At 46.8% G+C, this 11,752-nt stretch overlaps 1 long non-coding RNA gene across 1 annotated transcript; it reads left to right on the top strand.

Annotated features, from left to right (window-relative positions):
- Positions 1 to 2,941: 2,941 nt before the first annotated feature.
- LOC120584078 (uncharacterized) lies at positions 2,942 to 4,848 on the top strand. Its single transcript, XR_005647953.1, has 2 exons — positions 2,942 to 3,037; positions 3,964 to 4,848. It is a non-coding gene; the product is annotated as an uncharacterized LOC120584078 (long non-coding RNA).
- Positions 4,849 to 11,752: the final 6,904 nt, after the last annotated feature.

Raw genomic sequence — 11,752 nt, 5'->3', positions numbered from 1 at the left:
TGACCTCAAAGTGGCCCATGAAATTCAGGGACGTTTCTCATACAATGGCAGATGGGGCAGTGATTCTTGGCCCTCTCTGCACCTTAGGTTTATCTAGCAACTTGCTAAAAGTACAGATTCTCAGACCTCACCTCATGCTTATTGATTTAGAATCACTGCGGTGAGTTCAAGAGTCTGCATTTTTATCAATCTCCCCAGATGACACTGACAGCTATGTAAGGACATGTATTTGTGACACACTGGTGCAAGTGATCTCCTGTAGCGTGGGGTCTGAAATGGACAGGAAACACTCTCCCACATGTCTCAGCAGCGTAACAGAAGTCACCCCTGAAGTGGACATCTATGACTGAAAGTGTAGCCCAGTTGACATGTCCTGCCCAGGCAGATGCGAGAGCTCTGTGACCAGGAATCATGCGTTCGCTTCTCAGGCACTTCGCCAGAGCCTGCTGGGGAGTACTTTCTTGCAGGACAACACTCAGTAGGGCAAAAGGACAAGTAGGGAGGCAGGAAGGGGCTGTATCAGTTCTCCAGGACTGTACGACAAAGTACCACAGACTGGGTGGCTTAAACAGAGGAAACCCATCTCCTCACAGTTCTGGAGGCTGGAAGCCTGAGGGCAAGGTGTCGGGAGGCGGGGTGTCTTCTGAGGCCTCCCCTTGGCTTGTAGATGGCTGCTTTCTTCCAGTGTTTTCACGCGGTCCTCCCTGTGTCCCAATGTCTTCTTATAAGGATATAAGCCATATTGGATTAGGGCCCACCTAATGACTTCATTTTAATTTGATTACCTCTTTTAAGGATCCTATCTCCAAATTCAGCCACATTCTGAGGTACTGGGGGCTAGGACTTCAACGTATGAACAGGCAGGTGTTGAGGGGCACAATTTGGCCCACAGCAGGAGCACACAGAGGCAGCAAGGAAGGGGAGGCGATGTCATACTCCCTTCCTCTTTTTCCTAGCTCGTCCCAGGGCTGACCTGGCCTTTCCTATGCATCAGCTTCTGAGGCTTCTCCACCTCTCTACTTTCCTTGGAAGGGAAGGGAATCCTGGACTTTCTAAAGCCTTCTCCTGGTTCTTACTCCATTTTTTTTTTTTACAACCATCCGGGCAGGTTTATCGTTCTTTTGCAAAGAAGCAGAAGTCCAGAGAAGTTAATGACATATTCAAGGATGCCATGACTGACAGTCAGGTTTTCTGGCACCTAGAATACTGTTTTTTCTGCGGGCACACTGGGCACCTGCTACGTACACTTTGTCCTTTCCTTGGCTTCTGGGGACTGTGAGTATAAGTCTGAGGAGGGTTAAGCACTGGCAAGTGGTGATGCACAGAGAGTCCACTTTTTATTTATTTATTTATTTTGCTTTGATCACCTCTTACATTCTATTCTCTAATAGAATGCCTGGGGGAATAAAGCCCATGCTGTGTATACGGCTAAGTGGTTTTCCCTTTTTGTCCATTAAAAGCCTGGGGCTCACCCAATTTATTAAAAATACATGTTTCACTTGCTTCGGTGTGGATGGTGAGAAGGCTGGAGGCACGGAGACCAGGCTAGCTCGAATCAGGCTGGGCCCTGGGAGCAGGGCCTGTGGGTGTGCATGGCTGAGCTGTGAACCATCTGGAGGATTCAGTTCACTTCACAAACACTGGACAAGTGGTCCTAGGCCACAAACAAGATGCAGACTCTGCTGTCACTTCACTGAACTAGAGAAGGAAACAGTTGAGGAAATGGATGACGATGTGACAGTGTAGTGAGCAGAGTAATGGAGATGTGTATGTACATCAAGGTCCTCAGGGATGGCGAAATAAACGCGGCAGCGGAGAGAAGGGAGCAGGGCGTTGGAGGCTAACGGAGTATTTGGGCAGGGAGTGACAGTCACCTCTAGCTCTGCGTGTATGTGTACATGCGTGCACACACACATACGCACATATGTATGGGTTCTTGTGATGTCCAGTGCACATCCTGGCTTGCGTTCTCTGTGCTTCCTGGAGCCTGAGCCAGGCAAGTGGAAGCTCTGTGTGACTCACAGAATCCCCAGGTCACTCGCCTGCCTTCAGCCAGGGCTGGGGTTTCTCAGAGGCCACTGTGCTGCAGGCGGCTGATGACCAGTGTGGGGAAATGATGGGGCTGAAGTGTCGCAGGGATCCCGCCCTTTGATCACCTAGAAGACAAGTTCAACTGTCTAGGTGTTCTTTGGATATGTCTCTGAGTCCCCAGGAGGGTGGGAAGGAAGGTTAAAGCCCAATGTGCAAGTAGGCGGATAATGATGACAAACCATCAGAGTCCGTGTGGGGGCTTGTGAGAGTAACTTAATTATCTCGTCACTCTGACTTGAGGACTTCCGAAAAGGAGCATCCTTGGGCCACTTAGGCCAGCACGGCAGTACTCTCTTGTAGACGTGAGACCCCACTAGTCACTGGGGACAAGTTTCTCACACTAGGCCTGGAGGTTACGTTTAGTGCCACCTCCCCCCAAGATCACTGCTTCATATTCTGGGCATGATCAGCAGTGTGCCTGGAGGAAAGGAAATCCTAGTTTGCCTGAAAGCCTTGGGCAACATAAATGTCTGGGCCCCTTAGATAGTATGTAAACTGCTCTCTCTGGCAAGGCCGAGGGCAAAATTGCTTGTTTGTTTGTTTTCAAATCTTTATGCTTATTAAAGTGTGAAGACAGTCTCTTTCTTGTTTCCAACTGGGCTCAGAGGATTGGCTTTGGATTCTTGATATAACTTTCACCCAAAAGCTAATTCCTCAGCTTATAGGATGGAAGCCCATCCCCTCCCACCCCCAACTCCACCCCCCCCACACCATTCCATTCAGGAGCTTTGGCCAAGGGAAAGAGAAAAACTAACAGGGGGGGAGGGGTTGCTTCTTTAAGAGCCACCAGGGAGGCTCCAGACTAGTGATTTCGCAAGAAGTCTACTCGCTCATATGTCACTTCCCTCCCTGAAGGTCAGGTGCCTGGTGCGCTTGGCCTCCATTGCTCCAGTCCAGCCATCCTCCTGGCATCTGATAGAGGCATCAGACCCAGTCGGAGAGCAAGGTGGGTCTGACACCACCTGGCCAGAGCCCAGAGCTGCCAGGATTGGGGGAGCAGCATTTCAGGGACAGGCCCAACATGGGGGCGGCAGGGGAGCTTGGCAGTCAGGCAGGGACAGCCTCCAGGAGACTGCTTTGTTTGAGATACTTATCTTTCCTGAGATGCCAGCTGGGGGTGGGGGGAAGGGAGAAGAACAGGCATGAAAGGGACAGACTGTGGCCACGTGGGAGAGTGGGAGTCGGTGCTCAGCACAGCTGCGGGGTAGGGGCTGCCCTGACGCCGGCCTCTTGGATCTCCTGCATCCGCCCCTCAGATCTCCTGGCCAGGGGAGCAGATGTCTTGCTGGAGAGACTCCCCATCAAGATTCCCCCTGGCCCCCCTCTTCCCTGAAGCTCAGCAGGGCAGGCACGGGGCTGAGAGATGGCCTGCCAGCTGTTGGCTCCCCTGGGCGCTGGCCCTGGCCCTGCTTTGTGTGTGCCAGGCAGCAGGTGCCATGCAGGGGTGCGGACCCCTGCAGCTTGTGTCAGGGGCTGGAATCGGCAGGGTGGGAGTGTAAGGCGCTGCTCAAAGGGTAGCAGGTTGTTGAGAAGAAGGCAGCTGCCTTTCAGGATGCAGGTCTGGAGGATCTGGAAGGTCTCCCACCAACAATAACTATGACAGGAACAAAACACGGGTAGACAAGGGGACAAAGTCTTGGCCTAAGCCTAAAAGTCCACATAATTCCATTTTCACAGCGAATATAGTCAGTAATATTGTAATAAGTCTGCATGTAAGAGACAGTTACTACATTTAGTGCGGTGATCACATCAAAAGATATATAAGTATCAAGTCACTGTGTTGTAAGGTTGAAACTAATATAACATTGTATACCAAATATACTTTAATAAAATTGTTTTTTAAATGGTCCCCTCCTGTGTTCTCTTTTCCAGGCCTCAGACTCTCCCAGGGCAACAAGACACAGAGGGAGAAGCATGTTAGTGCCAGGGAACATTTCTTGGGCCGTGCTGGCAAAGCCTGGTCCGAACCGAACCCTGAATTCTGCTGGGAGCCCCAGGAAAGGTGACTGGCTTGGCTGAGCCAGTGGCCAGGACTTCCCTAGGCTTGGGGCCTCTTCTGGAACCACCCACTACCTCCACCTGTGACGGAAACCCTTTAGACATCTCCAGGATGGCGGAGAGGGCAGCTGCTGCTGGCTGTGAGGTCGCCATGGTGACTGGCGACAGAAGGCAGCCCCTGCCTCACGTCCTTCAGCCTGGCAGGCCTGCTCGGAGGCCGCGGCCCCTGGGGGCAGCAGCAGGGGGATGCAGGAGGGGGGCTGCCCACCGGCTGCCTCCGGGCCTCCTTTCAGCAGCAGATTCGCCTCTGGCAACCCCATTCAAAAAGGGGCTTCTAAGTTGAAGCAAATGGGCATAAAAGTGTCCCTGGAGGAGACCTCTAAGGCACAATAAATGTAAGGCGTTACTAAGGAGGTAATAAAAATTATGATGTTAGAAAGAACCCAGCTAGTCAGAATATTCCAGTTCTCCTCTTAAGCATCCCCAGGCCTTGTGGTTCACTCATTTATCAAGTCTTTCTGGCATCCTGCTGAAATCTTTGCTGTATTTTAAGATTATTTACTTTCATTTTGTCTGAAGTGAAGAATGACAGATAAACTCTCCTCTCAAAAACTTTCAGCGATTTTAAGGCCAATCAAGATTTCTCTTCCTACAGCTGAGCGACCCCAATTATTCTGAGTAGTGCTTTTTAATGACGGAACCTCTTTTTTCTTTTAGAATGACATTGACATATCTGCTCAATAAATTAACATCAAGTGACTTATTTGGCTCTTTCAAGTCTACTTGTCAATAAAGAAGTGGGGAAAGGAGCAAAGGATTAGAGAAAAGGGTAGCGGAGTCATTTTACCATTTATCAAGAGAAGAAGACCAACACCCAATTTTTTAAAAATGCATTTCTTTTAACCTTTTTTTGAGGGTCTATTTCCCATATTTTTAATCAACTCTATTGCTCCTCTCTGAATCCCTTCTAGGTTTTGATATCCTTTTGAAAAGATGTCAATCAAAATTACCCATTATTCTGATCAAGGCTCAAGAAGCCACATTGTATTGTAGAAAATTGCTTTTCAATCTTGGTAAGTCTTACACGTAACCTTTATTATATAGCCCAGGTATCGGGCAAGCTCGCTTTCTTTGCTTCTAATAACAGCAACTTGTTTCACATTATTAATGTTATTTCACATTAGCTTGTGGTCGGCTAGGGCCCCTAGATTTTTGTTTTTGTTTTCTGTTTTCTATACCTCTTCCCAACTACCAAGCATTTTTGTGTTAGTGTGAGCTGTCTGCCGTTTCATTTAAAATGTTTTCATCGAAGCATAATAAACACACACAAAAGTGTACATATCGTAAGTTTACAACTTGGTAAATTTTCACAAACAGAAAGAGCCATGTAATCAACATTCGGATAAAGCAACGTTACATGATCTACAACCCAGAGGCTCCTTTGTGCCCCCCCAGACCACCTATGTTAACCACTATCCTGACTGCTAATACCATAGATTGATGTTGTCTGTTTTTATTCTTTATAAAGTGCAGTTACATAGTGTGTACTATGCTGTGTCTGGTTCATTAACAATGCCATTCATTTTCACTCTATTTTATTAAACTTACCCTTTTCATTAGTAGGCCAAGAAGGATCTAGGGGCCTGAAAACCAAGGTATTTCAACCTTAGGCCTCAGCGTAGACTGCAGCTAAGTAACATAGTCCCTGTGAAATGCAAGATTTCTGAGTTAGAATTTTACTTGAACCATTTACTGAATATATATTTAAATATGTTTAGTAAATACATCTAATAGATGAATTTATATGATTATATGCATATATATTTAAGGAATCTAATAGGTCTTCCTTTTCTTTGTGTCATATGTATCATTGATTTGTGTGTGTGTGTGATGACGTGAATAGAATTTCAAGTCTAAACAAATTTATTTTATATCAACGATTTCCGAATAAATAGTTCTAATTTGCAGAATGAACATGCATTGTTAGAGCAGTGCTTCCTCACCTAGCTTATACACCACGAGAAGGCATATCATCCAAAATCACAACAGAAGTTCCAATGTATGCAAAGCTGAAGATTGAGCTCTGCTTGCCCGCCCCCACTGGCCTCCTTTGGGCTGCTGGGCCACGCCTCTTGGGCACATGGAGCACAGTCCCCCAGCAGCTTATGGGCTCCTCGTCCATGAACAGCAGCTGCAGACTTTGTGGCTGGCTGCTGAGGCCCATGGCCAGGTGGTGGAGGCAGAGCCACAGGTGTGGAGTGTTCCTTATCGTGCGTGCTGCTTGCAGGAGCACTCGGCACGCTGTTAGACTCACTTCTCCTGGATGCTCTCCAAGGAGCCCAAGGCGAGGCCACTCCAGCTGCTCAGGCACTCCCTGCTCAGCTGCCGTGAAGAAAGAGGAGATCATCTCCCACGGCATTCCTGGGACTCATTTGCAGCACTCCAGTTTTCTCACCATTTGGGACATTCTTCTAAGATGTTTTAGTAACTGAGCCCAAATGCCCTAAAACCCTAGCCTTAGTCTGTTTGGGCTGCTCAAACAAAGAACAGTAGACTGGGTGGCTTATAAACAATAGAAATTTATTTCCCACAGTTTCGGAGGCTGGAAGTCTGAGATCAGGGTGCCAGCATGGTCAGGTTCCAACGAGGACCTCTTCCACATTGTAGACTGCCAACTTCTTGTGTCTTCACGTGGCAGAAAGAGAGGGTGAGAGAGCTCTCCGGGATCCTTTTATAAGGGCACTAATTCTCTTCATGAAGGTTCTACTCTCATGACATAATTACTTTCCAAAGGCCCCACCTCATTATACCACCCCATCAGAGGTTAGGATTTCAACATATAAATCTGTGGGGGACACAAACATTCAGTCCGTTGAAACACTCCAGCAGGCAAGCTAGTGTTTGAGCCAGCTGAGACTGGGAGAGCCTGGTACAACGTCCTGATTATCCATTTAGAAGGCTGGTAAAAAGCTGTCTGAACATATGTGGGGCTGAAGACCTTGACACAGGTTACAGATAGGTGAATCGTGGATTCAGGAACTGTGAATTTGGCTCACTGAGAGTAGAGATCCATTTTAAATCCTGACTAAACTAGGCTATATTAGAGAGGTTTGTGATGGGCAATTGAAATGGAGTAACTGAGAAGAGTTTAATAAAGGGACTGTTTGCAAGATTATCAGCAGGATGAACGGAAATCAGCAACAGAGAGTGAAGCACCTTGGGAGCGGGGCACCATTGCCACCGCTGTGCATGAAGAGAAGGCGCAGAGAGGGGGCCCTGGGACACGCAGTCTGTGGGCAGAGGCTGTAACTTTTGGTCGAGGATATGGCCACTGACCACCTGCCCTGCGGCAACCTGCTATGACCTCACTATACTTTCACCTCCAGTCTCCTGCCAGCACCTCTCACAGCTAAAACCAAGTGGATGCTGAAGACAGAGGAGCTCACTGGCGTGACCCACAGAGGCCAGCCTGCAGGACACGATGTACCGAGTGGAGAAAAGAGAATGTCCGGCACTTTCACTCTTTCTGCCCTTCACCAACCGCCTTGTCTAGATGAAGGCTTCATGTCCCCAACACAAAGACATACAAAGTTCCATTAGTTACTGAAGGATGACGGGTTGCTGGCATCATACTCACACCCCAAACCTAAAATGTTAGCCACGCCACTCTTCATGTAAGATTTTGAGGTAAAAGTGAGGAAAGAGAATCAAGTAATTAACATAAAAACTGCTACAATCTCCACTTCTATATGTGGTCATGAGACACAAGTTGATAATCTTGGCTTCCTTCTTTTATCGCTTTTATCTTTTATTGTGTAACAAGTAAGTTACACAAGCAGAGTGATGGTTACAGGTCTGTGGCGTGGGATGGCTTTTCTGTCAGCCTTTTGGTGTATTAAGCCCTTCAACTGATTGGATGAGGCCCACCCCTATTATGGAGGGCAATCTGTTTTACTCAAAGTTTACTGACTTAAATGTAAATTTCATCCAAAAATACACACACAGAAACATCCCAAATAAGGCTTGACTAAATTATCTTGGCACTGTGACCTAGCCAACTTGATACATAAATTAATCATCACAACTTTCATGCAGTTTACTTGTGCCTGAATTTGTAGATAAGATAATATTCAGTTCATGATGGACAGTACTGGTCACATAGTCACTTGGTATCCCATGACCAGGATTCAGTATCTACCAGAGACTAGTAATAAGCAAGGAACTGCTTTTCCAATGGAGTCAGCAAAAGAGGTTTTACATTCCAAATCTAGCGATTTCCATGTAATTTTCCTACTACATTTCTCCAGATGGTACAGACTTTTTTTATAGCCTATGTACAAACACTTCCTCTACCAATGGATCTGTTTATTCATAGAGTCTCAGAGGCAGAGCAACTTGCACCACAACCAGAGTAGTTCTTGATCTGTCATCCCTCAAAACTGCCAGCCTGAATGGGTTAGAGCAGCATATTCGAGTGTGGTATATTTTATCCCAGGAACCTACAGGTTTACCAAATATTGTATCATTTTCTCTGTGGTAGGAAGTGGAAGATGTAGCAATTTGTCACTTGATCCTGACATCTTCCAGATCCCTGGGTCCTTAGAAACTTCACAATATGGAATGCCTCTAAACTTGAGGGATAGGGGATAGGTTTTATCCCCTATCTCTCAAAATGCTTGTCTTACTAAGACGCCTAAAATGTCTGTTACTTTCTGCTCACTAGATCCAATTAGCACAATGTCACTAATGAAATACAGTGATGCTTTTTAAAATATCACTATCCTAGCAGTGGGGGAAGGGACAGTTCCACTTGGAAGGGGATAATTTCCACTTGGCCCTTCCCGTCATAATGACCTTCGTTCCATGGGTCAGCGAGCCAATGTGAGACTCTGCTAGTTAGTAATATGTCTATTACTATTACACATCCTGGGACTGTATAACAGCAGTCTCAGTCATATTGGACCTACATCCTCAGTCATATTGGACCCACTCTGAGATAGACTTGGGCCACCAGTCCGTCACCTGATCTCTGAGCTCACAGTGACTCGTGGACTGCTGCAAGAATTTGAGTTTCCTGTAGTTATCATGAGTTCAAAAACGGTATCCAATAGTCCCTGGAAGGTCTAGATGTTTCCTTTTTCTCTTTCTGCTCAGTGGCACCAGGGGCCTCTGGGTGAGGGGTGAAGGAATGTCCACAGTACAGACCTGCAGCCACATGGCAGGTGCTTGCTCAGAGACCCACCTCCACCCATCCTCTAAGCCAAAGGATTCTGGACCTCTGGGTTTGAACACAGGGTAAGTTCTGATTCTCTACAATGCTTTTGCCCACCAGACCCAGAATTTTTCTGCTTATATATGTCAGGCAGCACCTTAACAGTCTGCACATCTACTGCAGTGCTAGGGACCCCATGATTAGTTAGCTAGTGCCACAGATCCCTACAATTACCATTCCAGTCCTACAGCTCATTATGGTAATTGTGTCCACTGTATCTGAGAGACCTGGCCCCCAATACGCTGGGATCCCTTTTTTTTTCCTATTAAAATCAGAGAGTCTAATTGCACTGCAGCCTCTCCCACTGTCATTTCCTGCTTACAGAAAACAGCCAAGAAGATCTTTGCAAGAAGGCCTGTGAACACTTCACAATGGCATTCTTCAGGCCTTGTGAAGGGAGTGTCCTCTGGCCTTCCTGGGGGTGTGGCTAAGGTGTGGCTATGCACGTTGTTCAGAACAGATCTTCTTCAACATCCCTAATTTCCTGAGTCCAGTTTTCTTTTCTTCCAAAGGTTAGAAAAGTCCTCAGTAACTGCTGGCTGCTGGTGGGTGCAGGCTTGCTGGCCAGCACAGATGTGAATGCCACTCCTGGGTGCCCAAGCCAGCACACCAATTCCTGAATCTTGAGTGAGCACACCTGTATCACCAAATTCTCCCCAGCTGAGTTTATATTTTATCCTTCTCCATCCAATGCCCCTAGAGCTCCTCCCTATGTATGTTCCACAGATTTCTGTTGGTTTTCCTGCAACTCTTTTGAGATACAAGCTCTCTTCTCCTGTTCCAGGCTGTATCTTTCTTCGTCTGGGTTCCACTAAGATATAACTCTCCTTATGGGCCTGGAGACAGTGAGGGGTTTGGACACCTCAATGAGGAGTCTTGAGGTGACTTGGCCGCCACATCTGTGTCTGCTCAAATGTCCCAACCTGTGAATCAGGGTCCCACCTTTTGCACCAGGTTGTAAGCATTAAGAAATCTAACGAGGTTGAAAATTTCATTGACTCTGCATGTCTGTCACTGTCATAATCAGTTCCTAGGCATATCTGTCCAACAGGAGATCGGAGACTCCCTCAAAGCTAAACGGAGGCTTTCCAGGTTTCCGCCCACGTTCTGAGCTGGACGCTCAGGACCTTCAAGTTGTTTCTTCTCTGCGTATGGTCTCTGGGGCTGTCAGAAAAGCTGTTCCATACAACAGACTTGTAATTATCATCATCAGCATAGCCAAGCCACTCGATCTACCAACATCTTGCTGCTATCTGCATTCTTCCAATGCCACTACTGATGATAATTTGAGCAACTACGATGCAACTATATTTTATAGATTACCTGCATTCTATTTCCCTCTGGTAAGGGGATCATTTCTGTACATCTCACGAAGAGGAAATCAGCTCTTTGTTCTGCTTCTGTAGATATGCTTGCTGCATAGGCCATACTCAAAAGTAACTAAAAATTCATCCTCCCTTTAGCTTGCTCTAAACAACAAATGTAACTGCCTGTACCCCCTAACAACTCCCAGGCTTTATAACTCTTTATAACTACCTGCCACCATAGCAACTCCCGCGCTTTGTAACGGTCTGAGAGCAAATTAACCAAGCAGCCAATGCCAAATAAGTTCTATATAAGCAATGCTGCAGCTGAGCTCCGCACCCAGGTCTTCAGAGTGCTAGCTCCTGTGGGACCACTGGCGTAATAAACCTGAGTTCTCCAGCTCTCTGAGTGCTGCTTGGTTTCTCGCCAGTCTTGTTTCACAGCGTTTCTGCAATGCTCACACGTATAAGCAATCCAGTCCTAGAATATTAATTGGGGGGTGTTTTCCTCTGGGGCCATCCCTGGTAACAAGTACTTTGTCAGTCAGGGTCCCAGTGGGAAAAAGATGGCACGCTGAAGTTGCGGCTGTCGAGTGGGGTAATTGAAGAGGGTTTAACAAAGAGATATTGATAAAGTTGTGAGCAGGGTTAAGGGAAATCAGTAAGATATGGTATTGATGCAGGACAGGGCAAATTTCCCTGAGTTGGCGGGAAGACCAAGCCCTGCACAGAGAGAAGAAAGTCTTTTGGTGGAGAGTGTAGAAAGAATTAAACTCATATGCCAAAGTTAGTCAAAAGGAAAGTTTATTAGAAAAGGGATAACACCCCTCAAACAGAGGCAGAGGGGCCGTGAGGGACCCCAAGTGTTCGGAAAATTTAGTTTATATATCATTCTTCAGCTTCCATTTCCTTTGATATGGACATACAGTGAGGAAGGGGAAAGTGAAGAGTGTGTAGCTTGAAAGGTCTGCTGGCCGTTCCCAGCCTCTAATCCATAGGTTCCCCCATGGTGTTAGCCATAGAGAATAAACGATTTTATTTGTGTAGAGTAGCCACTTAAAGACTCTGTTGTTCCTGTTTCCCCTTC

This window comes from Pteropus medius, unplaced genomic scaffold (assembly GCF_902729225.1).
Source record: "Pteropus medius unplaced genomic scaffold, Ma_sr-lr_union100, whole genome shotgun sequence".
NCBI lineage: Eukaryota > Metazoa > Chordata > Mammalia > Chiroptera > Pteropodidae > Pteropus > Pteropus medius.
The sequence above is the reverse complement of the archived record's forward strand: the minus strand, read 5'-3'. Positions and strand labels throughout refer to the sequence as shown.